At 44.8% G+C, this 27,687-nt stretch overlaps 1 long non-coding RNA gene across 1 annotated transcript; it reads left to right on the top strand.

The window, feature by feature from the left end:
• Positions 1-248: 248 nt before the first annotated feature.
• On the top strand, positions 249-17,714 carry LOC113615700 (uncharacterized). Its single transcript, XR_003431089.1, has 3 exons — positions 249-261; positions 624-629; positions 17,557-17,714. It is a non-coding gene; the product is annotated as an uncharacterized LOC113615700 (long non-coding RNA).
• Positions 17,715-27,687: the final 9,973 nt, after the last annotated feature.

Genomic DNA, 27,687 nt, shown 5'->3' with positions numbered 1-27,687 from the left:
GGAGTTTCTCGAGGGAGGTTGTGTGGGACGTAAGTGTTTTGAGAATTTACTCTGGAAAATGTCTTTATTTTCCTCTCCCCCTTGATTGATGGTTTGGCGGAGGAGAGAAAGCTTCCAGGCAGGAAGTGATTTCGTGCAGAGTGGAGAGGGGTGCCGAACTGCCGGCTGTGTTCCAGGGCTGCTCTTTAGAAGCCCAGTGCTGGGGTGGGGGGCACACTCATGCCCCCGACCCAGAGGTACACAGCCGTAACCCTGGAGCCTGTGAACATGGTGCTTCACATGACAGAAGGGACTCTGCAGGTGTGACTGCATTAGGGTGTTGAACGAGGGGAACTGTCCTCGCGGGTCAAATGGAATCACAAGGGTCCTTACCAGAGGGGGGGTAGGAGGGTCAGAATCAAAGGAGGACATGTGAGAGTGGAAGCAGAGTTGAGGGTGGTTGGCAAGGGAAAGGAGGATAGAGAGACTTGAAAATGCTATGATGCTGGCTTTGAAGATAGAGGGGCCACAAGCCAAAGAGCACGGGTGACCCCTAGAAGCCAGAAAGGGCAGAGAATCGGATTCTCCCTCAGAGTCTCCAGAAAGAGACAGCTGACCCTACATCCTGCCTTCAGCCCAGTAAGATCCATGTGGGATTTCTGATCCCCATTTAGTGTCAGATACTAAATGTGTGTTGTTATTAGCTATTAAATTTGTGGTTATTATTTATAGTAACAATGGGAAACTAATACAATGCCAGCTTATCCAACCAATTTTTTTTTTTAATATTTACTTACTTATTTGGCTGCATCGGGTCTTAGTTGCAGCATGTGGGATCTAGTTCCCTGACCTGGGATCGAACCAGGGGCCCCTGGCTTTGGAAAGAGCGCAGAGTCTTAGTCACTGGACCACCAGGGAAGTCCCTATCCAGCTGATTTTTGAAAAAATTAATTTATTTTTGGCTGTGTTGGATCTTCGTTGCTGCACGCAGTCTCTCTAGTTGCGGCGAGCAGGGGCTATTCTCTGTTGCTGTGCACCCGCTTCTCATTGCAGTGGCTTCTCTTGTTGCGGAACACAGGCTCTAGGCATGCGGACTTCAGTAGTTGTGGCACGCGGGCTTCAGTAGTTGTGGCACGCGGGCTCAGTAGTTGTGGCTTGCGGGCTCTAGAGTGCAGGCTCAGTAGTTGCGGCGCATGGACTTAGTTGCTCCGCGGCATGTGGGATCTTCCCGGACCAGGGCTCGAACCCGTGGCCCCTGCATTGGCAGGCAGATTCTTAACCACTGAGCCACCAGGAAAACCCTCTATCTGAATCTCGACCTTTCCTTCTCCGTCTTCTGCTGGAAGCTCCTGCGTCTTTTCTGTCTCCAGCGTCCTGGAGGTTTCAGGACCATGGGCCTCATTGGGCACTTGGTGGGTCTTTGCAATGTGGCATCTCATCCTCTGGGGAGGTTTTTAGACCCTTCCCCCATCTGTCCCCACCCACCCTCTATTTGATTCTCTTTTTTCTGAAAGTGCGGTTCTTTGAATCCTGAGCTTCACAGGCCAGTCCTTAAATTTTCTCAACTTTTCTCTTTTATTTTCCAACTTTGGTCTTGTTGTCTACTTTCTGAACTTACTTTCATCTTCTAAACCTTCTACTGAGCTTCCCATTTTGGCCATCATGATTTTAATTACCAAAGTTCTTTTTTGTTCTCTGAATGTTAATTTTTATTACATCCTGTCTGTTTCATGTTTGTGATATCTTGTTTTATCTTTTTGAGGATAGTAATGATTTTTTTTTAAAGCTTTCTTCTCTTGCAAAAAATCCCTGTTTTCTGCAAATTGCTGTTCTTTTTTTCCATCTTGGTCCACCTCCATCTGCATTTCGGCCCATCTTTCAGGTTAGGGCCTTTCCTCTGATGTCTGATGACCTTTGCAGGTCTCCTCATATTCGGGCGTGGGACACTAAATGCCGACTGGAAAGCGAGGGCATGAGTGGGGCCTGACAACTTTGAGCTTCGCGGCAGGGCGGTGTGGCCGGGTCGTTTAGTTGGGATGTCCCAGTGTCACTCATCAGATTCCATCTAGAAAGGTCCTCCAGTCTCCTGCCTCAAGGGCTAGATTTCTGGAGACTGAGTCGGGGAGAGGGCTGGGGATTTCACCATCCAAAATACACAGATCTTTTTGTTTTTTTGGTATCACAACGCTCAGTTGTCCCTCGTGTCCCCCAGTCCAGAGACTCACTTTATGTCCCCCCAAATAAATTTCTTGTCTTCTGCTAGGCTGGGGGAGGGGCAGTCACCAGTGATGCAGCGTGGGGAGGGGCCTGAGTGCCACCTGCCTCTCATCACCCCGCCTGCCACAGGGGCCTAGCGCCCCAGCCCGGGCACTCCGGGGCTCTGCAGCCTGAATCTGGCTGCGCTCCCGCTCCCGCCCCGCCCCTCCTGCCTCCTCTGATCACAGATGATGGCTTTAAAGCAACGCTGTGTTCACCTAAAAGGGAGTTCGGAGCAAAAGAGATGCCTGGGCTCAACCTGCTGCGTGTGCCGGGCGCGCCTGCAAGAGAACGCTCCGTTACACGCCTCTCCTCGCACACAACGAAGTTCTCTTCGGCAGTCATCATGACGCCATGATGATGACGACGACTGTCTGGAGGAGAATGCTGCAGGCTGAACAGCTTTTATTGAACTTTGTACGTACAGTCATGTCAGTGCATACAAACACACACGTGCACACGCATGTCCAAAAAGGAAGAGGCAACATGAAAATTTTAATTACATTAATTTTCAAGAGGGGAATTTATACTGAATTCATACTCAATTTCACGGTTTTAACTTTTCACCGGAAGTAGAAACTCCAAGTCATCAGTAAAAGATGAAGAACTGAAGTAACTCATGTTCCCTTTCTTCCTCAGTGAAATGACTGTGCTATCATTTTTTGTGTTGAATCTCCTGTTTAAAAGCAGGAAGATGAGGTGTCCATACCATTGATATGTTGGAGATAGGAGCCCAAAGAGAGTGAAAATGATTGCAAACTTACAGTGAACGTGTGTGGCTGGGTCCTCCCCGTTGGGGGCCGGCTGTGTGAGTGGGGGTTCTCCAAATTCACTGGGCGAGCTGCTCCCCCCACACTGCCCTGAGGACATATGTCACATTCTGGAAATTTCTTAAATGAATGAATGAATGATTTTGGCTCCACCAGGTCTTAGTTGCGGCTCGTGGGATCTTTAGTTGCGGCACGTGGGATCTTTTAGTTGCAGCATGCGGACTCTTAGTTGTGGCATCAGACTCTTAGTTGCAGCATGTGAACCCTAGTTGCGGCATGCAGACTCTTAGTTGCGCCACGTGGGCTTCTTAGCTGCGGCGCACAGGCAGGATCTAGGTCCCTGACCAGGGATCGAACCTGGGCCCCCTGCATTGGGAGCATGGAGTCTTACCTACTGGACCACCAGGGAAGCCCCACCCCTTAAATTATTTTTAACGTAAAATTTGTTGCCTACCTCCTGCGCTCCAGGAGCTGCTAGGAGCTTTTTCACATGTGTTCTCCTGATTCTTAGTTGAGTCCTCTTCTGTGTCCTCTTGGCGACATTCCTTGCTGCAGAGCCAGGCAATTCCCTGTCAGCTGAGCCGGCGTTAATCACTGAAATGGAAAGTCCTCCTCTGATGAAATTGAATTTCAGGTTACTCCACCATCCAGCTGCACGAGAGTAAACCACTTCTACACACTCACAGGAAAATGGAGGGCGGGATTTCAGATCCCCCCAGAGGCCTTTGCGTTCCTTGGCTCTACCAACTGCCCCAGCAGCCAGAATTCCCAACTTCTGACGAGCGTCTGTCCTCAGGCTTAATCTGCCGGCGGCTGCTTGATGCTTTTTGATCTCGTGTGGAAATTCACATTTGTGTGAATATATTTTACAAGACAGTCAGCCCCTTTCCTGCCTCAGCTTGTGACATTATCTTACGTGTTGTTATCAGTGGCAAACCTGATGAGGTCCCAGAGCGAGGGGTGAAGCTGACGGCCATCTTGTCCATCCAGGTTCAGCCACTGTGCACCGACAGTGCTGGGCCCACTGTGAGCCAGGGACCCCTGTGTTATGGACTGAATGTTTGTGTCTCCCCAGATCCATATGTTGAAACCTAACCCTCAGTGTGACAGTACTAGGAGGTGGGGCCTTTGGGAGGTGATGAGCTGATAAGGGTGGAGCCCCGTGGGTGGGATTAGTGCCTTGATAAGAGACCACAGAGGGGTAGCTCGTGCTCTTGCCACCGGTGAGGACCCAAGAGGTCAGCTGTGTGCATCCCAGAAAAGGGCCCTCCCCAGGACCCGGCCGTGCCAGCATCCTGATCTCAGACTTCCAGCCTCCAGACCTGTGAGCAATAAATTTCTGTTGCTTATAAAGCACCCAGCCTGTTGTACTTTGTTGTTGTAGCTTGAATGGACTAAGACATCTTGCTTTTTTCCTTTTTTTAAAAAATGTAAATATTTTAGTATTTTTTACATTGTCACTGGTAGAAGCAGTAGGTCAGTAGAATCAGAATTTCTCTTGAACACATTGCCCCAGTTTAACCCTATTGTTTAAAATACATTTTATTTATTTGTTTATTTATGTCTGTGTTGGGTCTTTGTTGCTGCGTGCGGGCTTTCTCTAGTTGCGATGAGCGGGGGCTACTCTTCGTTGCCCTGCGCAGGCTTCTCACTGTGGTGGCTTCTCTTGTTGTGGAACATGGGCTCTAGGCATGCAGGCTCAGTAGTTGTGGCACATGGGCTCAGTAGTTGTGGCTCACAGTCTCTAGAGCACAGGCTCAGTAGTTGTGGTGCACGGGCTTAGTTGCTCTGCGGCATGTGGGATCTTCCCGGACCAGGGCTCGAACCCGTGTCCTCTGCATTGGTAGGCAGATTCTTAACCACTGTGCTACCAGGGAAGTCCCTAACCCTCTTTTACGTAATTCAAGTTCTTTCCCTTCATAGCATCTTATTTTTCTTCTCCAACTTTTATTTGAAAAATTTCAAATCCACCTTAAAAGAGTAATACAGTGAAAAATTATACACCGCGTCCCGACTCACTGATGGTTAACATTTTGCCACATTTTATTTTACAGTCTCTTTCTTCACACACACTTACCTACACACATTCACATTTAAAAAATCATTTGAGGGCTTCCCTGGTGGCGCTGTGCTTGAGAGTTCGCCTGCCGATGCAGGGGACGTGGGTTTGTGCCCCGGTCCGGGAGGATCCCACATGCCGTGGAGCGGCTGGGCCCGTGAGCCATGGCCGCTGAGCCTGTGCGTCTGGAGCCTGTGCTCCGCAGCAGGAGAGGCCACAACAGTGAGAGGCCCGCATACTGCAAAAAAAAATCATTTGAAAGTAAATTTCAGTTATCATGATATTGCACCTCTAAATAAATCAGCATGTATTTCCTGAGAGAAAGGGCATGAGCCTACTTAACCATCACAAGATTCTCTGTCAACGAATTTAACATTGACACACACTATTATTTAATGTATAGTTTATATTCAATTTCTCCCAGTTGTTACAACAATGTCCTTTACAGGTTTTCCCGATGGAAGATTTCAAATGTTTGTGTTCATTAGTTACACTTCTTCACCTCCTTTAAGCAAGAATAGTTCCCTCTCCTTTGTGTGCACATGTGCGTGTGTGCATGTGTGTGTTCCATGACACTGATATTTTTGAGTCCAGGTCAGTTGTTTTCGAAAATGTCCCTTGATCTGAGTTTGTCTGCATTTCTTCATGATTAAATTCAGATCACGCATTTTTAGAAGGAACATCATAGAGGTGATGATTCTCTGTCCCCAGTGCAGTGCAGTGGGTGGACGTGATGTCACTTTGTCCCTTTATTACACCTGTTAGGATTGATCACCTGGCTAACGCATCATTAGAAACATGCCCATGTCTCTTTACAAGAAACTAGGTTTTTAAATCCTTTCTTGGGGTGTAGTTTCTATCCAAGCGCTCTGCACATAGTAACTGACAGCCGATGTCCTGAGTTCGAGGGAAAGCAAGATGTTTTTTGAGCTTCCTCTATGGGTCAATTCTAGTACCTCATTTAATTTGGCCAAGGAGAGTCATTATTATCCCCATTTTACAGGTGATGTAGTTGAAGCCAAGAAAGGTGAGTAATTTGTCCCCAGTAGCACACTAAGTGATACACTGGGATTCCAACCCAAGACGGTGAAAGTTGACATCAGCCTCATTGCCCACCGTCCCCCCCCCCCCCCCCCCTCCACGCTCTGTTCCTGTCTCCTTCACCTGGGGACACGAGCTCATGACTTGCTAGTATAAACTTGGGCACTGGATACATGCCAGAGGTTCGAAAGGGTCCTTTGAAACAGTGTCCGAATTTGTGCTTACAAAGCACGTGAGTGGGTCAGCACTCATTCATTACTCGCTGGCATTGAATAACCGCTCACATCCTGAAAATTCTAGTTTTGAGGAATCGAAAAATCACTGTCGAGCCAGCATGTCAGAATAAGTGAAGCAGAAAATGCAAGGCTGTTGCATCAGTTTCTCCCCCAGAGCATTGCAGAGATCTCTGGTACAGCGAGCAAAGCAGCTGACGGCCCCTGCAGGCTCCATCCTCCCCTTCCTGTTCCTGGAAACCGGACCTCCCACGTTTAACTTGGCCCCCCCGGTTGCCCATACAGCCGCCCAGAGCAAGAACTACATTTCCCAGGCTTCCTCGCAGCTAGGTTCTCCCTGTGAGCAGTACGTGCCATTTCCAAGTGTTCCCAGAGAGGGAATTCGTTTGTCCTCCTCTTCCCCCTTCCAGCCAGAATGTAGAATGTGAGTGTATGAAAGTGGTAGGGGTGAATTTAGGATGTGCTGTGAATATCGAAGTGGTAGGGGTGGATAGGGAGTGCCCGGAGGGTGTGCTGTCACTTCAGCCGTGGAGAGGATAGAGTGCAGGAGTGGAGGGGGCGGGTACAGGGTGCAGGGGCTGCGCCTTGTTGGACCATGTGGGCGAGGACCAGGTCTGGCATGTGGAAGGAGCCTGGGTCTCTGACACAGAGAAGACTTTCTGCCAGCCCTGGACCTCTCATGCTCATATTATTATATGAGAGAGAAATTTTGTTTGTTTGATTGATTTTATTCAGTTTTTCATTTTAGAAAGTTTTAGATTTACAGGAAATTTGGGAAGATAGTTCAAAGCGTTCCCATATACTCCGCGTCCTGTTTGCCCTCTTGCTAACATCTCACGTTAGAATAGTACGTTTGTTACGATGAATGAATGTTGAGACACTTCTATTAACTAAAGTGCATGCTTTATTCAGATTGTCTTAGTCTTTCCCCAGTGTCCTTTTTCTGTCCCAGAGCCACGTCCACGACACCACATTACATTCAATCGAGTCTCCTTAAGTTCCTCGTGTCTGTGACAGTTTCTCAGACTTGCTTTTAAAACATTTTTATTCTTAAAGCCATTTTTATCTGGGGACATATTTTTGAAGACAGGCTGAACCCATGTCCAAACTAACACCGAGGCCGCCGTCAACTTCATCTCACCCCACTTTCTGTCCTCCTTTCGCACTGCTGGTCTCTAAGGACGCGCAAACTTACCCACACGTGCTTCTGCTTATGCGTTTTGTACATGGTCTTCCTCGGCTCTCATCTGCCTGGTAAACTCCTACTCACCCTACGGTACTCCACTCAGACATCCTCTCCTCCAGAAGCCTGCTTGGACCCCCATCTCTCGCCAGCCAGGAGTCGTTATATCCCTTCCTTGAGCCCATAGTAAAGTGTCCAAACCTCTGTTATACTTACCTCGTGGCACCATAATTATTTTCTCACATGTGGATCTCTAGAACTAGGCTGTGGTTTTCTGGAAGTCAGGGACCATATTTTATTCATTTTTTGTATCCCTAAAAACAAATTTGTAAGAGGCACATAAAGATCTTTGGTGAATGGATGAATGAGCTCAGATGATTTAATTGCATGTATACCCATAAATCCTCACCTTAAAAGTGTTTCCTTTTTTTTTTTTTTTTTTTTTTTTTTTTGTGCGGTACGTTGGCCTTTCACTGCTGTGGCCCCTCCCGCCGCGGAGCACAGGCTCCGTAGGCGCAGGCCCAGCGGCCATGGCTCACGGGCCCAGCCGCTCCGCGGCATGTGGGATCCTCCCAGACCAGGGCACGAACCCGCGTCCCCTGCATTGGCAGGCAGACTCTCAACCACTGCGCCACCAGGGAAGCCCAAAAGTGTTTCCTTTTTTAAAAAAATTATTTTTTTATACAGCAGGTTCTTATTAGTTACCTGTTTTATACATATTAGTGTATACATGTCAATCCCAATCTCCCAATTCATCCCACCACCACCACTACCACCTTCCCCACCGCTTTCCCCTCTTGGTGTCCATACATTTTTCTCTACATCTGTGTCTCTGTTTCTGCCCTGAAAACTGGTTCATCTGTACCATTTTTGTAGGTTCCACATACATACGTTAATATACGATACTTGTTTTTCTCTTTCTGACTTACTTCACTCTGTATGACAGTCTGTGTGTCCATCCATGTCTCTACAAGTGACCCAGTCTCATTCCTTTTTATGGCTGAGTAATAGTCCATTGTATATATGTACCACACCTCCCTAATCCATTTGTCTGTCGATGGACATTTAGGTTGCTTCCATGACCTGGCTATTGTAAATAGTGCTGCATGCAGTGAACATCGAGGTGCATGTGTCTTTTTGAATTATGGTTTTCTCTGGGTGTATGCCCAGTAGTGGAATTACTGGGTCATATGGTAATTCTATTTTTAGTTTTTTAAGGAACCTCCATATGGTTCTCCATGGTGGCTGTATAAATTTACATTCCCACCAACAGTGCAAGAGGGTTCCCTTTTCTCCACACCCTCTCCGGCATTTGTTGTTTGTAGATTTTCTGATGATGCCCATTCTAACAGGTGTGAGGTGATACCTCACTGTAGTTGTGATTTGCATTTCTCTAATGATCAGTGATGTTGAGCAGCTTTGCATGTGCCTCTTGCCCATCTCTATGTCTTCTTTGGAGAAATGTCTATTTAGGTCTTCTGCCCATTTTTTTTTGATTGGGTTGTTTGTTTTTTTAATATTGAGCTGGGCTTCTCTGGTGGTGCAGTGGTTAAGAATCCGCCTGCCAATGCAGGGGCCATGGGTTTAAGCCCTGGTCCAGGAAGATCCCACATGTCGTGGAGCCACTAAGCCCGTGTGCCACAAGTACTGAGCCTGTGATCTAGAGCCTGCAAGCCACAGCTACTGAGACCATGTGCCACAACTGCTGAAGCCCACGCACCTAGAGCCCTGCTCCTCAACAGTAGAAGCCACCGCAATGAGAAGCCCGCGCACTGCAACGAAGAATAGCCCCCACACGCCACAACTAGAGAAAGCCCACGCAAGAAACAAAGACCCAGTGCAGCCAAAAATAAATAAATAAATTAATTAAAAAATGTATTGAGCTATATTGAGCTATATGAGCTGTTTATATATTTTGGAGATTAATCCTTTGTCCATTGATTCGTTTGCAAATATTTTCTCCCATTCTGAGGGTTGTCTTTTCGTCTTGTTTATGGTTTCCTTTGCTGTGCAAAAGCTTTGAAGTTTCATTAGGTCCCATTTGTTTATTTTTGTTTTCATTTCCATTACTCTAGGAGGTGGGTCAAAAAAGATCTTGCTGTGATTTATGTGAAAGAGTGTTCAACCTACGTTTTCTTCTAAGAGTTTTATAGTGTCCTGTCTTACTTTTAGATCTTTAATCCATTTTGAGTTTATTTTTGTGTATGGTGTTAGGGAGTGTTCTAATTTCTTTCTTTTACATGTAGCTGTCCAGTTTTCCCAGCACCACTTATTGAAGAGACTATCTTTTCTTCTCTGTGTATCCTTGCCTCCTTTGTCATAGATTAATTGACCCTAGGTGCATGGGTTTATCTCTGGGCTTTCTATCCTGTTCCATTGATCTATATTTCTGTTTTTGTGCCAGCACCATATTGTCTTAATTACTGTAGCTTTGTAGTATAGTCTGAAGTCAGGGAGCCTGATTCCTCCAGCTCCTTTTTTTCCCCTCACGATTGCTTTGGCTATTTGGGGTCTTTTGTGTCTCCATACATATATTAAGATTTTTTTGTTCTAGTTCTGTAAAAAAAAAAAAAAATGCCGTTGGTAATTTGATAGGGATTGCATTGAATCTGTAGATTGCTCTGGGTAGTATAGTCATTTTCACAGTATTGATACTTCCAATCCAAGAATATGGTATATCTGTCCATCTGTTTGTGTCATCTTTGATTTCATTCATCAGTGTCTTATAGTTTTCTGAGTACAGGTCTTTTACCTCTGTAGGTAGGTTTATTCCTAGGTATTTTATTCTTTTTGTTGCAGTGGTGAATGGGATTGTTTCCTTAATTTCTCTTTCTGATCTTTCATTGTTAGTATATAGGAATGCAAGAGATTTTCTGTGCATTAATTTTGTATCCTGCAACTTTACCAAATTCATTGATTAGTTCTAGCAGCTTTCTGGTAGCATCTTTAGGATTATCTATATATAGCATCATGTCATCTGCAAACAGTGACTTGTTTACTTCTTCTTTTCCAGTTTGTATTCCTTTTATTTCTTTTTCTTCTCTGACTGCCCTGGCTAGGACTTGCAAAAGTATGTTGAATAATAGTGGTGAGAGTGGACGTCCTCATCTTGTTCCTGATCTTAGAGGAAATGCTTTCAGTTTGTCACCATTGAGAATGATGTTGGCTGTGGGTTTGTCATATATGGCCTTTATTATGTTGAGGTAGGTTCCCTCTATGCCCACTTTCTGGAGAGTTTTTATCATAAATGGGTGTTGAATTTTGTCAAAAGATTTTCTGCATCTATTGAGATGATCATGTGGTTTTTCTTCTTCAGTTTGTTAATATCGTGTATCACATTGATTGATTTGAGTACATTGAAGAATTCTTGCATCCCTGGGATAAATCCCACTTGATCATGGTGAATGATGCTTTTAATGTATTGTTGGATTCTGTTTGCTAGTATTTTGTTGAGGATTTTTGCATCTATATTCATCAGTGATATTGGCCTGTAATTTTCTTTTTTTGTAGTATCTTTGGTTTTGGTATAAGTGTGTTGGTGGCCTTGTAAAATGAGTTTGGGAGTGTTCCTTCCTCTGCAATTTTTTGGAACATTTTGAGAAGGATGGGTGCTAGTTCTTCTGTAAATGTTTGATAGAATTCACCTGTGAAGCCATCTGGTCCTGGACTTTTGTCTGTTGGAAGATTTTTAATCACAGTTTCAATTTCATTACTTGTGATTGGTCTGTTCCTATTTTCTATTTCTTCCTGGTTCAGTCTTGGAGGGTTATACCTAAGAATTTGTCCATTTTTTCCCGGTTGTCCATTTTATTGGCATAGAGTTGCTTGTAGTAGTCTCTTAGGATGCTTTGTGTTTCTGCAATGTCTGTTGTAACTTCTCCTTTTTCATTTCTAATTTTATTTTTATCTATTTATTTTATTTATTTACTTTTTAACATCTTTATTGGGGTATAATTGCTTTACAATGGTGTGTTAGTTTCTGCTTTATAACAAAGTGAATCAGTTATACATATACATATGTTCCCATATCTCTTCCCTCTTGCATCTTCCTCCCTCCCACCCTCCCTATCCCACCCCTCCAGGCGGTCACAAAGCACCAAGCTGATATCCCTGTGCTATGTGGCTGCTTGCCACTAGCTATCTACCTTACGTTTGGTAGCGTATATATGTCCATGCCTCTCTCTCACTTTGTCACAGCTCACCCTTCCCCCTCCCCGTATCCTCAAGTCCATTCTCCAGTAAGTCTGTGTCTTTATTCCTGTCTTACCCCTAGGTTCTTCATGACATTTTTTTTTTTTAATTCCATATATATGTGTTAGCATACGGTATTTGTCTTTCTCTTTCTGACTTACTTCACTCTGTATGACAGACTCTAGGTCTATCCACCTCATTACAAATAGCTCAATTTTGTTTCTTTTTATGGCTGAGTAATATTCCATTGTATATATGTGCCACATCTTCTTTATCCATTCATCCGGTGATGGGCACTTAGGTTGTTTCCGTCTCCGGGCTATTGTAAATAGAGCTGCAATGAACATTTTGGTACATGACTCTTTTTGAATTATGGTTTTCTCAGGGTATATGCCCAGTAGTGGGATTGCTGGGTCATATGGTAGTTCTATTTGTAGTTTTTTAAGGAACCTCCATACTGTTCTCCATACTGTTCTACATAGTTCTCTGTACCAATTCACATTCCCACCAGCAGTGCAGGAGTGTTCCCTTTTCTCCACACCCTCTCCAGCATTTATTGTTTCTAGATTTTTTGATGATGGCCATTCTGACTGGTGTGAGATGATATCTCGTTGTAGTTTTGATTTGCATTTCCCTAATGATTAATGATGTTGAGCATTCTTTCATGTGTTTGTTGGCAGTCTGTATATCTTCTTTGGAGAAATGTCTATTTAGGTCTTCTGCCCATTTTTGGATTGGGTTGTTTGTTTTTTTTGTTATTGAGCTGCATGAGCTGCTTGTAAATTTTGGAAATTAATCCTTTGTCAGTTGCTTCATTTGCCAATATCTTCTCCCATTCTGAGGGTTGTCTTTTCGTCTTGTTTATAGTTTCCTTTGCTGTGCAAAAGCTTTTAAGTTTCATTACGTCCCATTTGTTTATTTTTGTTTTTATTTCCATTTCTCTAGGAGGTGGGTCAAAAAGGATCTTGCTGTGATTTATGTCATAGAGTGTTCTGTCTATGTTTTCCTCTAAGAGTTTGATAGTTTCTGGCCGTACATTTAGGTCTTTAATCCATTTTGAGCTTATTTTTGTGTATGGTGTTAGGGAGTGATCTAATCTCATACTTTTACATGTAGCTGTCCAGTTTCCCCAGCACCACTTATTAAAGAGGCTGTCCTTTCTCCACTGTACATTCCTGCCTCCTTTATCAAGGATAAGGTGACCGTATGTGCGTGGGTTTATCTCTGGGCTTTCTATCCTGTTCCATTGATCTATCTTTCTGTTTTTGTACCAGTACCATACAGTCTTGATTACTGTAGCTTTGTAGTATAGTCTGAAGTCAGGGAGCCTGATTCCTCCAGCTCCGTTTTTTCTTCTCAAGATTGCTTTGGCTCTTCAGGGTCTTTTGTGTTTCCATACAAATTGTGAAATTTTTTGTTCTAGTTCTGTGAAAAATGCCAGTGGTAGTTTGATAGGGATTGCATTGAATCTGTAGATTGCTTTGGGTAGTAGAGTCATTTTCACAATGTTGATTCTTCCAATCCAAGAACATGGTATATCTCTCCATCTGTTTGTATCATCTTTAATTTCTTTCATCAGTGTCTTATAATTTTCTGCATACAGGTCTTTTGTCTCCTTAGGTAAGTTTATTCCTAGATATTTTATTCTTTTTGTTGCAGTGGTAAATGGGAGTGTTTTCTTGATTTCACTTTCAGATTTTTCATCATTAGTGTATAGGAATGCCAGAGATTTCTGTGCATTAATTTTGTATCCTGCAACTTTACCAAATTCATTGATTAGCTCTAGTAGTTTTCTGGTAGCATCTTTAGGATTCTCTATGTATAGTATCATGTCATCTGCAAACAGTGACTTGTTTACTTCGTCTTTTCCGATTTGGATTCCTTTTATTTCCTTTTCTTCTCTGATTGCTATGGCTAAAACTTCCAAAACTATATTGAATAAGAGTGGTGAGAGTGGGCAGCCTTGTCTTGTTCCTGATATTAGTGGAAATGCTTTCAGTTTTTCACCATTGAGGATGATGTTGGCTGTGGGTTTGTCATATATGGCCTTTATTATGTTGAGGAAAGTTCCCTCTATGCCTACTTTCTGCAGGGTTTTTATCATAAATGGGTGTTGAATTTTGTCAAAAGCTTTCTCTGCATCTATTGAGATGATCATATAGTTTTTCTCCTTCAATTTGTTAATATGGTTTATGACAGTGATTTGCATATATTGAAGAATCCTTGCATTCCTGGAATAAACCCCACTTGATCATGGTGTATGATCCTTTTAATGTGCTGTTGGATTCTGTTTGCTAGTATTTTGTTGAGGATTTTTGCATCTATGTTCATCAGTGATATTGGCCTGTAGTTTTCTTTCTTTGTGACATCCTTGTGTGGTTTTGGTATCAGGGTGATGGTGGCCTCGTAGAATGAGTTTGGGAGTGTTCCTCCCCCTGCTATATTTTGTAAGAGTTTGAGTAGGATAGGTCTTAGCTCTTCTCTAAATGTTTGATAGAATTAGCCTGTGAAGCCATCTGGTCCTGGGCTTTTGTTTGTTGGAAGATTTTTAATCACAGTTTCAATTTCAGTGCTTGTGATTGGTCTGTTCACATTTTCTATTTCTTCCTGATTCAATCTTGGCAGGTTGTGCATTTCTAAGAATTTGTCCATTTCTTCCAGGTTGTCCATTTTATTGGCATAGAGTTGCTTGTAGTAGTCTCTTAGGATGCTTTGTGTTTCTGCAGTGTCCGTTGTAACTTCTCCTTTTTCATTTCTAATTTTATTTTTATCTGTTTATTTTTAAAATAAATTTATTTTATTTTTATTTTTGGCTGCGTTGGGTCTTTGTTGCTGTGTGCGGGCTTTCTGTAGTTGTGGTGAGCGGGGGCTACTCTTCGTTGCAGTGCGCGGGCTTCTCATCACGGTGGCTTCTCTTGTTGCGGAGCACGGACTCTAGGTGCACAGGCTTCAGTTGTTGTGGCAGGCGGGCTCAGTAGTTGTGGCTCACAGACCCTACAGCGCCTGCTCAGTAGTTGCAGTGCACGGGCTTAGTTGCTCCATGGCATGTGGGATCTTCCCAGACCAGGGCTTGAACCTGTGTCCCCTGCATTGGCAGGCGGATTCTTAACCTCTGCACCACCAGAGGAACCTCTCTAATTTTATTGATTTGAGTCCTCTCTCTCTTTTAATTGATGAGACTGGCTAAAGGTTTATCAATTATGTTTATCTTCTCAAGGAACCAACTTTTAGTTTTATTGGTCTTTGCTTTTGTTTTCTTTGTTTCTGTTCCATTTATTTCTGCTCTGATCTTTATGATTTCTTTCCGTCTACTAACTTTGGGTTTTGTTTGTTCTTCTTTCTCTAGTTCCTTTAGGTATACAGTTAGATTGCTTATTTGAGATTTTTCTTGTTTCTTGAGGTAGGATTGTATTGCTGTAAACTTCTGTCTTAAAAATGCGTTTGCTGCATCCCACAGATTTTGGATTGTCATGTTTTCGTTGTCATTTGTCTTTAGGTATTTTTTGAATCCCGCTTTGATTTCTTCAGTGATATGCTGGTTATTTAGTAACATATTGTTTAGTTTCTATGTGTGTTTTTTACGTTTCTTTCCCTGTAATTTATTTCTAATTTCAGAGTGTTGTGGTCGGCAAAGATGCTTGATATGATTTCAATTTTCTTAAATTTACCAAGGCTTGATTTGTAGCCCAAGATGTGATCTGTCCTGGATAATGTTCCATGTGCACTTGAGAAGAAAGTGTAATCTGCTGATTTCAGATGGAATGTCCTATAAATATCAATTAAATCTTTCTGGTCTGTTGTGTCATTTAAAGCTTGTGTTTCCTTATAAATTTTCTGTCTGGATGATCTGTCCATTGGTGTAAGTAAGGTGTTAAAGTGCCCCACTATTAGTGAGTTACTGTCAATTTCCGTTTTTTTTTTTAAATTGTATTTATTTTGGCTGCGTTTTTTTGGATCTTTGTGGCTGTGTGCAGGCTTTCTCTAGTTGAGGCTGACGGGGGCTACTCTTCCTTTGGGTGTGCAGGCTTCTCATTTCATTGGCTTCTCTCGTTGCAGAGCACAGGCTCTAGGTGTGTGAGCGTCAGTAGTTGTGGCACACAGGCCCAGTTGCTCCGCGGCATGTGGGATCTTCCCAGACCAGGGATCGAACCCATGTCCCGTGCATTGGAAGGAGGATTCTTAACCACTGTGCCACAAGGGAAGTCCATCGATTTCCTCTTTTATAGCTGTTAGCAGTTGCCTTATGTATTGAGGTGCTCCTATGTTGGGTGCATATATATTTATAATTGTTATATCTTCTTGGATTGATCCCTTGATGATTATGTAGTGTCCTTCCTTGTCTCTTGTAACAGTCTTTATTTTAAAGTCTATTTTATCTGATATGAGTATTGCTACTCCAGCTTTCTTTTGATTCCCATTTGCATGGAGTATCTTTTTCCATCCCCTCACTTTCAGTCTGTATGTGTCTCTAGGTCTGAAGTTGGTGTCTTGTAGACAGCGTATACATGGGTCTTGTTTTTGTACCCGTTCAGCGAGCCTGTGTCTTTTGGTTGGAGCATTTAATCCATTCACATTTAAGGTAATTATTGATACGTATGTTCCTGTTACCATTTTCTTAATTGTTTTGGGTTTGTTTTTGTAGGCCCTTTTCTTCTCTTGTGTTTCCCACCTAGAGAAGTTCCTTTAGCAGTTGTAGAGGTGGTTTGGTAGTGCTTAATTCACTTAGCTTTTGCTTGTCTGCAAAGCTTTTGATTTCTCCAGCGAATCTGAATGAGATCCTTGCCCGGTAGAGTACTCTTGGTTTTAGGTTCTTCCTTTTCATCACTTGAAATATATCGTGCCACTCCCTTCTGGCTTGTAGAGTTTCTGCTGAGAAATCAGCTGCTAACCTTATGGAAATTCCCTCATATGTTATTTGTCATTTCCCCCTTGTTGCTTTTAATAATTTTTCTTTGTGTTTAATTTTTGTCAGTTTGATTACTGTGTGTCTTGGTGTGTTTCTCCTTGGGTTTATCCTGCCTGGGACTTTCTGCACTTCCTGGTCTTGGGTGGCTGTTTCCTTTCCCATGTTAGGGAAGTTTTCAACTATAATCTCTTCAGATATTTTCTAGGGTTCTTTCTCTGTCTCTTCTCCTTCGGGGACCCCTATAATGCGAATGTTGGTGCGTTTAATGTTGCCCCAGAGGTCTCTTAGGCTGTCTTCATTTCTTTTCATTCTTTTTTCTTTGTTCTGTTCCGCAGTAGTGAATTCCACCATTGTATCTTCCAGGTCACTTATCCCTTCTTCTGCCTCAGTTATTCTGCTATTGATTCCTTCTAGTGTAGTTTTCATTTCAGTTATTGTATTGTTCATCTCTGTTTGCTTGTTCTTTAATGCTTCTAGGTCTTTGTTCAACATTTCTTGCATCTTCTCGATCTCTGCCTCCATTCTTTTTCCAAGGTCCTGGATCATCTTCGCTATCATTATTCTGAACTCTTCTTCTGGAAGGTTGCCTATCTCCACTTCCTTTAGTTGTTTTCCTGGGGTTTTATCTTGTTCCTTCATCTGGTACGTAGTCCTCTGCCTTTTCATCTTGTCCATCTTTCTGTGAATGTGGTTTTCGTTCCACAGGCTGCAGGACTGTAGTTCTTCTTGCTTCTGCTGTCTGCCCTCTGGTGGATGAGGCTGTCTAAGAGGCTTGTGCAAGCTTCCTGATGGGAGGGACTGGTGGTGGGTAGAGCTGGCTGTTGCTCTGGTGGGCAGAGCTCAGTAAAGCTTTAATCCGCTTGTCTGCTGGTGGGTGGGGCTGGGTTCCCTCCCTGTTGGTTGTTTGGCCTGAGGCGACCCAGCACTGGAGCCTGCAGGCCCTTTGGTGGGGCTAATGGCGGACCCTGGGAGGGCTCCCGCCAAGGAGTACTTCACAGAATTTCTGCTGCCAGTGTCTTTGTCCCTGCAGTGAGCCACAGCTGCCCCCTGCCTCTGCAGGAGACCCTCCAACACTAGCAGATAGGTCTGGTTCAGTCTTCCCTGGGGTCACTGCTCCTTCCCCTGGGTCCTGATGTACACACTACTTGGTGTGTGCCCTCCAAGAGTGGAGTCTCTGTTTCCCCCAGTCCTGTCAGAGTCCTGCAATCAAATCCCACTAGCCTTCAAAGTCTCATTCTCTGGTAAATCCTCCTCCCATTGCCTGATCCCTAGCTTGGGAAGCCTGACGTGGGGCTCAGAACCTTCACTTCAGTGGGTGGACTTCTGTGGTATAATCGTTCTCCAGTTTGTGAGTCACCTACCCAGTGGTTATGGGATTTGATTTTATGGTGATTGTGCCCTTCCTGCCGTCTCATTGTGGCTTCTCCTTTGTCTTTGGATGTGGGGTATCTTTTTTGGTGAGTTCCAGTGTCTTCCTGTCGATGATTGTTCAGCAGTTAGTTGATTCTGGTGCTCTCGCAAGAGGGAGTGAGCGCACGTCCTTCTACTCCACCATCTTGAACCAGTCTTCTCAGTGTTTCCTTTTATAGTAAGACACCACTTGTGAATAGCACACCCATCCCTCCTGCAGAAATTCATTGAGCATCAATGTAGTAGTACATAATTCATAAGCCAGGGACTGATTACATATTGCCCAAAAGCCTGCATTACAGTTTGCCAGGTCTCCTTTGCTGAGCCACCCTGCACGTGGGCTCCCTGCCCTGGTGCTGCGGTGACTGCAGAATGTTAAATCAATGCCCTTGTTCCTTGTTTCTGGCTCCTTTCAGCTCAGAGCCAGCGATCTGGGCGGCAGTGCTAGCAGTTTCCAGAAGGTGCTGGGGCATGCTCAGAGCATTTTCCTGCCCTGGAGCGCTGCAGAGTTCAGGGCTTTTCAGGCAAGCGAGTTCTATTCCAGTGGGTGTCATGTTTTGCTTTTCTTTCATTCTGTGCCAAATATCATAGCAACACTAGCAACTCTGCAGGTGCGTTTTGTACTACTTTTGTACTGATGCTAATGCTGGTATTAAAATGATTTTTTCTTCTCTAGAAATGTAATTTTTAGCATTTTCTAGGTTTCAACATGCAATGTATGTGACAAGTCTTGGAGCTGTCCCGCATTGGTGGCACTCAGCTGGGACTAAATGCTCCTTTACACAGTGGCCTCTGTGTTCTCAAATCTAGCCTGGGTTTTATTTCTGCAGAGATTTATCTTAGATATCCTTAACTTGTAAAAGTCCTAGAATTATACTCAAACAGTTCCACTGCCCAACTTTATCCGCCAAGCTGTGGATGTTAAAATTGAATTGAGAACGTGGATTCCAGTGTCTGAGTGTGCAGTACTAAAGCGCATAGAATACATATGTATGTATGTGCTTGTGTGCTCATTTCCTGTCTCCTTCAGACAGAATATAAGGTCCAGGAAGCGACCTTGTCTGTTCTATTCTGGCTGTGTCCCCAGCACTGGCATATAGGAAGTGCTCAGCAATTCTGCAGAGTGACTTTGAGTGGCTGGCGTCTCTCCGCACGTAGATGTCTTTGCTGCCTCAGCAGCTGCTCCGAGTGGGGGGCGCCTACCTGGGGCCGGGACGCAGAGGCTGGTTCTCAGTGCTTGCCCCTCCTGTCCTCACTGCTGACCCCTCCTTTCCTGCTCAGGCATCTGGCACCTTTCTGACCCCCTGGCCTTCGCTGTCTCAGCTGCTACCCCACACTGCTCCCTATGATGAGATTGTTTGTTTGTTTTTCTTCCCCTTTCTTCCACCTGTCCTTTCAGGGTAATTAGATTAATTTATCCATAAAATGGGCTCTTCAAAATGCAGTAACTATTTTGGAAAAGAATTAAGGTTATTTCCAAACACATTTTAAGATCTAACCAAGAAGGGAGCAGATCAGGACAGGGGCTTAGTTAAGCAGACAAGGAAGGGTGTTGGCATCCTATGTAATGATGTCATCAGGGGGCAAGGAATTGTGAGAGAGTGAGGACAGAGGGAGAGAATGCAATGGACACAGGGTCCCGCTAACAAGTGACTGAAGCCTGAACTGTGCACCAGGTGCTCTCCTAGACGCCGGGACAAGACAAAGTCTGTATTCTCACAGGATGTTCGTCCTAGATCACTGCTGTCCAGTGGAAACAGGACGAAAATCACAAATGCAAGCCACACGTGGAAGTTAAACTTGTCTAGTAGGCACATTGACAGAGTAAAAAGACGTAAATGAAATTGATTTCAGTATTAAATTGTGGGTAACCCAATATATTGAGTTAATCCAAAATTTATTGTTTCAACATGTAATCAATATAAAAATCACTGGTGAGGTCCTTTACCTTCTCTCTTTATGCTAAGTCTTCCAAATCCAGTGTGCGTTTTACACTTGCAGCACTGCTCAGTTCAGACCCGCCGAACCCCAAGTGTTGCTAGAGGTTACCGTGCTGGACGGTGTGTCCTAGACAGTAAACAAGTAAAGACAGAAAGATATACTGAGTATTAATGCATTTATAAATACTATAATTTTAGTATTGAGTACTGTGACCTATTATGAAGTACTCAGAATAGTGAGGGTGTTGTGAAGGAAACAGAAGGAAGGAGGTCGGGCGATAGAGGATCAGGGGCTACTTGGTTGGGAGAGGGCAGGGGGGCCTGTCTGGAGCTGACACCCGAGCAGAGCCTGAGAGAGTGAGGGACAGTCCTGCTAATAAGGTTGGACAGCACAGGGCTTCCGGGGTGGAGGACCCACAGGAACAAAGGCCCTGAGTCAGGACCAGTGGGTGCGTTCAAAGTGGTGGGTGTGGAGGGGGCAACAGAAGGGTTAGATTGCGGGGGGTGCTCAGAGCTGTCGGGGTAGGGCCGGACCCATGGAACCTTGCAGGCCAGGCAAGGAGCTTGTTTCTGGAGGATGTGAATCCGTGCTCCTGTTTCCTGGGTGCTCCCAGCTCTTCCATGTCAAAGGATGCTGTCTTAGGCCTTAACCCTTAAATGCAGCCGTGTGTGTGTCTTCTGTCAGTTTCCCTGAGGGTTTCTTTGTACAGCACCTGTCATGAATCCTCTGTGATTGGACATGGGGACACCTGGTCTGGGGTTTGAGAGCGTCACATGCCAACGCACCTGCTTAAAGGCATTTTCTCCCTGCAGGTGTCTCAAGTCACCGTCATGCCCGCTGAATGTATCTATTCCACACGTATCACGATCATGCTTTAAAAGGGTTATAAATGTGCCTCAGCCTTTCTCTAGGATCAGATGTTTGGAGAGGTTTTCCTCTCCCTTAACAGAGGAAGGCAGCTCTTGTCTGTGCTGCTGACCAGCTCAAGTCCCTGCACTCTGAACACACACTGGTGTTTGCAGTGCTGCCTAAGGGCAGAGCCTCCCCTCCGCCGCCACCACCACGCCCCCCGCCCCTGCCCCCGGCTGTGCATCTGTGGCTCTGAGGCTGCAGCGCGCATCCCTGCAAGGCTGACTTTCTGCTGCAGCCCCTTCCGCTCTCCCTGTGGACCCCTCAGTATTTACACATGTGTTCTCCCTTTCCCAGCCCCTTCCCTTGCAGCGCCCTTCCGCACCAGCCCCAGAAGCTCTGAGCTTGCCTGCTGGCCTCTGGGGTTGGGAGGCCAGGGTGCTGTTGTCACTTCCTCTGCTGAGCAGGTTCTGACCCGTGCTCAGGAGGCCGCCAAGTCATGCTTGTCACTCTCGGGAAGTGATTTAAGATCTTAACTGGGCCACGCGCTCCCCCATCTGGGTTCCTGTTACAACAGGTGGGGGGCTGCTGGCGATGTGAAAACAACTTCTTTTGACCTCAAAAAAGAAACTCTAAATGTTACCACCCCTGTAATAGTTTTGCCTGACCGGTGGCTCCCTTCCGACCCAGGCTGCCCTGTCCCTGATCTGACCTAGCGGTGCTCCTTCACCACTGCGCCGGGTAGGGGCTGCCGTGATGCCGCCGACTGTTCTGGGTTAATCTCTAAATCAGCTCAGGAGAGTTTTAACTTAGAGAACCGCACGTTGTTTTCAGCATTTTTGAACTTGATCCTCGTGGTCAAGTGATCCACCCTTCAGGTGCAAGGGTGTCTGGGAAATGTCTGGTGGTTGCTGTGAGCTGGCAGTCTTTGCACAAATGTGGGTATAAAACGTCCTGTGCATCACAGCTGCACAGTGGGTGAGCCAGGTGGTCTGAAAACCGAAACAAGTGTATTGTCTCGTCGATTAGTGAATACGGTGTTCAGTACAGTTCTTGGTGAAAATGAAAAATCTTTTATTTTTACTTAAAACCGAACGAATTTTTTTTTGCCAACCCAATACTTGTTTTCAGAGGGACACTCTGCCTTTTCAGTTACTTTGCCAAAGCGTTGAAATCCCAGCATCTGAGAGTCAGGAGGGGCATGAGAGTCCTGGCTTTCTGGTGGTTTCTTTTGTTTACACCTAGATCTCTGACCCCTTTGTAATTTGTTCTTATGTGTGGTGTGAGCTGCAGATCTGGTATCCTTTTTCAAACAACTAATCAGTTTCTTTGTTAAAAAGTCCTTCTTTGCCCCAGTGACTTGAGACGCCACCTTTATCAAATGCCAAACTCCTACATGTGCCTGGCTCTATTTTTGGACTTTCTGTTCTCTTCCACGGATCCTTCAGTCATTTGTGCGCTGATACCACACTGTCTGAAAAGCTTGCTTCAGCATCTGGTCAGGCGTTCTTGCCTGTCAGGCATTAAATTTGGTTCTTGCGTTTTTAAGGTTAAGAGCTTTCGCATCAATTGTCTAACTTCACAAAGAAGCTTGTTGCTATTTTTACTGGGATTGTTTAAACTTCATAAATTAATTTAAGGAAAACTTAATTTTACGATGATGCCGTTCTAAGAACAAGGGATGTCTTTTCATTTATTCACATCTGTTTTCCGTGTCTTTCGAAGGTGTTTAATGTAGGTTTTGCATGTTTCTTGTTTATTCCTAAATATCTTATCTTCTTTGTTGTTATTATAAAAGGGGTTTTATCTTCCTAATGTCCTCTGAGATACATATTTGAGGCTGTTGATTTCTGTGTGCTAATTTTATCTTTTGTGCTTTTGCTTTATTGCAGACCAGTGGTTATAATAAAATTAGTTCTATTCCACATTATTGGTTCATAATTAGAAATACATGAACAAAACAGATAACCATCTCACCAAGTCTTCTATGGCTAAACAATTAAACTGTCCATGTGCTAATTTTAGAGCCTGCCTTACAGTTTTGTTTTGTTTTGTTAAAAAAAGTCAGCATTTTTCAACCTAAGAGCCACCTAAGGAACATTTTCAAGTAGAGATGCTGAGGTGCCCTCCCCCGTCCGAGGTTGCAGAGAATGTCAGGAAAGGAGGGGAGTTCAGGTGGCACTCTGCTCCCTTGGTCAGAACCCACTGATTAAGACCCAGAACGTGAGGAGCTCAGATCCACGAGTCAGAGAGAGTAGGGCTGGGCCGAGTAATGGGTTCACCCGCTGCGTGAGTGATTGCATTTCCCCAGGAGAAGGAGGGAAGAACTACGTCTCAGCAGTGGGAATCGGGGCATCCACATGCAAGATGCAGAGACAGTTTGCATGAAAAGGGCAGCAGGCCCAGAGGCTGGGCAGAACTGAGCAGCAGCCGGGAGCCCAGGGCTCCCGAGGGTCGGAGAAGTGGGTACCTCGGAGTGAGCCCCAAAGGGGACGATGACAGTGACTGTAGACCCCCGTGGTTACTTATTTATTTATTTACAGGTTTGTGTTTGAACTTCAGGTGCAGAGGGCTGGGCCGAGAGTACCTCTCATTTCATGCTACTTTTACCACGCTTGGTTGTTTCTTCTTGCATTTTATTTACATTTTTCTTCTTTACTTATTATTTTATTGTTTGCTCTTTGTTTATTATTTTTATTACTTCTTTCTCTCATTTATCATTTTCTGTATCTCTGCATCCCTCTCCCGATTCTCCTTCCAAGCAAATACAACTTTTCTATTCTGAATATGTAGCTCATGATTGCAAACTATGTTTGGGGTGCCTGTGTTTTTAAGTACATATAAATGGAAGTGGGTTAAAGATTTGTGTTTTTCACTTTGTTTACTAAGTGCTCTGCAGGCGCTTCTGTTTCTTTGGGTGTGTCTGGCCATTGCTTTGAACTCTGCATAACCTTCTGTGATTGGTCCACTGCCCCAGCAACGGCGCTCAGGGAGCATGGACGGCTGCCCACAAAGGGTTGTGCTGCCCCCTCTGGAGCTGTGTGAGAATGGGACTGGGAGGTGCCGGCCAGGGGTGCGAGGCTGTCCACTCCCACCAGCCGGGTGCAGCTCTCCTGCAGCCCCTTCCTGAGCCCAGCCTTCTCTCGTTGCCAGGCTGACACAGGCTTGTACAGAGTGATGTGTCGATGTTATTTAGTTGTGCATTTCTCTGATTACTGATGATTTTGAGCATCTCTTTGATACAGTTGTTAGCTTTTTGGTATTCTGTTTCTGTAAATCCCCTATTTATATTCTCTGCCCACTTTTTCCCTCTTAGGTCAGTTGACTTTTTCTTGTTGATTTTCAAGAGTTCCTTGTGCCTTTTATAAATTAATCCCTAATTTGTCTTTGGTAAGTATCTCCACCTTGTCCTTGTCTTGCCCTGTTTGTCCTTGGTGTCCTTTGCCGAAAGGAAATCCTTAATTTTGATGTAATCAAATTCTTTTTTTTTTTTGTCTTATGGTTTGTATTTTTTAAATTTGCTTTAAGATGCCTTCCCTACACCTAGGGTAACAAAGACATTCTCTGGTATTTTCTTTTAAAGTCTGTCTCTCACTGTTGGGTCTGTAACCCGTGTGGAATTAGGTAGAAATTCAGCTTTATTTTCCAGTACTATTTACTAAACCCTCTGCCACCTCCAGTTCCTGCTCTGTCGTGGGGAGAAGTTGGTGATTCAACTGCATTCATGTCAGGGTTGAAAATATAACTGTGCTCAGTGTCCCTTAATTGAAGCCACGCATTCTGCTCTTTTGGTTCTTCTTAATGAATCCCTTTGTTTTAAAAGCTTCAAGCCCCTTTAGATGTTGCGAGGTTAACAACTGGATCCTGGTAGACTAGGGTTGCCAGATTCAGCAATTAAAAATACAGGATGCAAAACAGTTCCATTTGAATTTCAGATACACAATGAGTAAAAAGAGGAATTCTACTAAAAATTTAAAAATATTACGTGGGGGACTTCCCTGGTGGCGCAGTGGTTAAGAATCCGCCTGCCAATGCAGGGGACACGGGTTGGAGCGCTGGTCTGGGAAGATCCCATTTTCCGCGGATCAACTAAGCCCGTGTGCCACAACTACTGAGGCTGCTCATCTGTAAAATGGGGCTAATGATAAGAGCTCCTCCTTCCTAAGGTTGTGGTGAGTGTTACATAGGCCTGTAGACACAAAATATCAACCCGGAGCCTAAGTAGTGGGTGTCATCAGGTATTACCATCCCTATACGTGACTTAATTTCCATCCCCTGGGTGATGAGGTCCTGGGGACTCAGGAGAAACACAAGATTATTTGCATGGTGTCTCCACAAAGTCTTCTGCAGGTGAAGAGGCTAGTCTTCTAGGCTCTGCATTTTATTTTATTTTATTGGCCGAACCACACAACTTGCGGGATCTTAGTTCCCTGACCAGGGATTGAACCCACGCCCTTGGCAGTGAAAGCGCGGAGTCCTAACCACGGGACCGCCAGGGAATTCCCTAGGATCTGCATTCTAGTCCTTCAAAAAAATAAGTGAATAAAGTTCAACTAAATGCAGAGTTGGCTATCTCCATTTGCCATTAGACAGTCTTATTAAGGGACAGGAATCCTAGGAATATGTCTGTGTCTGTGTTTTGGAGATTGTTTGGTGCCACAGACTGAATGTTTGTGTCCCCCACACCACCACCACGCCCAAATTTGTATGTTGCAATCTGTCTCCCAACGTGATGGTATTAGAAGCTGGGGCCAGGGACTTCCCTGGCTGTCCAGTGGTTAGGGCCCTGTGCTTCTACTGCAGGGCCCATGTGCCACAACTACTGAAGCCTGCACGCCTAGAGCCCATGCTCCACAGCAAGAGAAGCCACCTCAGTGAGAAGCCCGCACACTGCAACGAAGAGTAGCCCCCGCTCGCCGCAACTAGAGAAAGCCTGCGCTCAGCAACAAAGACCCAATGCAGCCATAAATAAATAAATAAATAGAGAAAAAAACCAGGTCTTTGATTGCAAGCAACAGAAATCAAATCTGGCTGACTTAAGCCAAAAGGGCCTTTATTGGAGCCCTGTTGGATCCACTTACAGGATGCACCAGAGCCTGGAAGCTTGGAAACCACAGATCAGGGCCCACGACGTGCACCAGGCATCCTGCAGCAGGAACCAACTCCTCCCCACCCCCCAGCTACCATGCCCAGAAAGCATAGGTGTGAGTGAGCTCTGCCTGTACCTTCCATCCCATGTCACTCTGTGCAAGGGTCTGGGAGCCTCCAGTGGCCTTCCTTGGGCCCTGGGCCAACCCATCTGGAGGGAGGCACACACTTTGATTGACAGTGGCCCCAAGAATTTACACAGTGGTGGAGAATTCCTTAAAAGGAAATATAACTGTTGTTGGAAAAGAGAAAGTGTTGTTTGGTGGTCAAAAAACAAATTATAGAGAAAACAAGTGTCCACAGAGACCTCTTGTGGATTTGAAGGAAATGAGCGGGGGAAGGTCTGACACTGCCTGTGACAGCATGTGGGTGAGGGACCCCACGCATCATAATCCCTGGTTTCCAATTGCTTTTCATACCTGAAACACTAAGAATCCACTGGGAATGAAAGCAGATGATGTAAATTGTACCCAAGATGCAAAAGGAGCAGCATGGGCCCTTGTTCTGTACTTGACCGCCAACTTGCTGTGCAACCTTGGGCAAGTCACCTCACCCCTCTGGTCTCAGTTGTTTCATCTACAAAATGGTGGCTTTAGAACGGATGATGTCTAGGACAGCTTTCAGAGGTAAAATCCTTCCTCAAGCTCACCAGTTTTGCTTGACGTACAGGGAAGTGTACATTTAACATTGTATATGGTCCACGATTTCCTAAGACACAGGTTCTCAGGCGTGTGGTATTTACAAAGGCAATTTGGAGGGGAGTGTTGATGCTGTGTTACAAATAATAATAATAATAAAAGAATATAGCTCACACGTAAAGCATTTACTGTATGCCCAACATTGTTCTCAGCATTTTAATGTGTCAGTTCATTGAGTCCTCACAGCCATTCTGTGAAGCAAGTAATATTACCACATTCCTTTTACTGATGAGGACACTGAGGCACAGAGAGGCTAAGTAACTTGCTCAAGGGCACAGAGCCTGAAAGTCCAAGAGCTGATTAAGACCCCAGGGTCTATGCGCATAACAAGCCTCTCTGACCGAAATCAACCAGATGAAAACAGACGAGAAAATATGCTGTTGTTTAGAGATGCTGTGCACCGTGCCTCCCCCCAGACTGCCTCGAGTGTCTGGAAATGTCCATACATCTGCAGCGCCGTCTGCAGTTACTCAACCGTCACTGGACTTTCCCTGCCTGAACGTAACCACGACCTCATTTGCCTTCAGAGACCAACCTTCAGCACTAGGGGAGTGGCATCTATTTCAAGTGAAGTTGAAAAGACATTTTTTAAATAAAAATAGCTGTGTGTTACCCACCACTGTTACTTGCTAGCGGAGTCCGTTTTACTTGTACTTAGAGTGACCCTGACGGAATATTTTTCGGTGTGTATAACTTTAACTGCTCCATTAACCAGATTAGTCAGTGGAAGCGTTTCTCCTTTACTGCTGAGTGCAAATCTCATTACAGTGACTGGGCCCGGTTACTAATTGCTGACATTGTGGACTTGCCAAACGCATTTAAAGGGGGTGGCATGTGGGTGGGAACCTGCATTTTCATCTTTGTGGATCTGACTGGACTTAATGGCCTTTCCCAGTAGGCCTGGCCCTGGTGCTTAAATATATAGCAAAAATAGCCCTCCTCAGATGACTTTCTGAGAATGACCTGGCCCTGGTGCTTAAATACATAGCAAAAATAGCCCTCCACAGATGACTTTCTGAGAAT

This window comes from Aethalodelphis obliquidens, unplaced genomic scaffold, assembly GCF_003676395.1.
Source record: "Aethalodelphis obliquidens isolate GAN/ISIS:26980383/991018 unplaced genomic scaffold, ASM367639v1 scaffold123, whole genome shotgun sequence".
Lineage (NCBI taxonomy): Eukaryota > Metazoa > Chordata > Mammalia > Artiodactyla > Delphinidae > Aethalodelphis > Aethalodelphis obliquidens.
The sequence above is the reverse complement of the archived record's forward strand: the minus strand, read 5'-3'. Positions and strand labels throughout refer to the sequence as shown.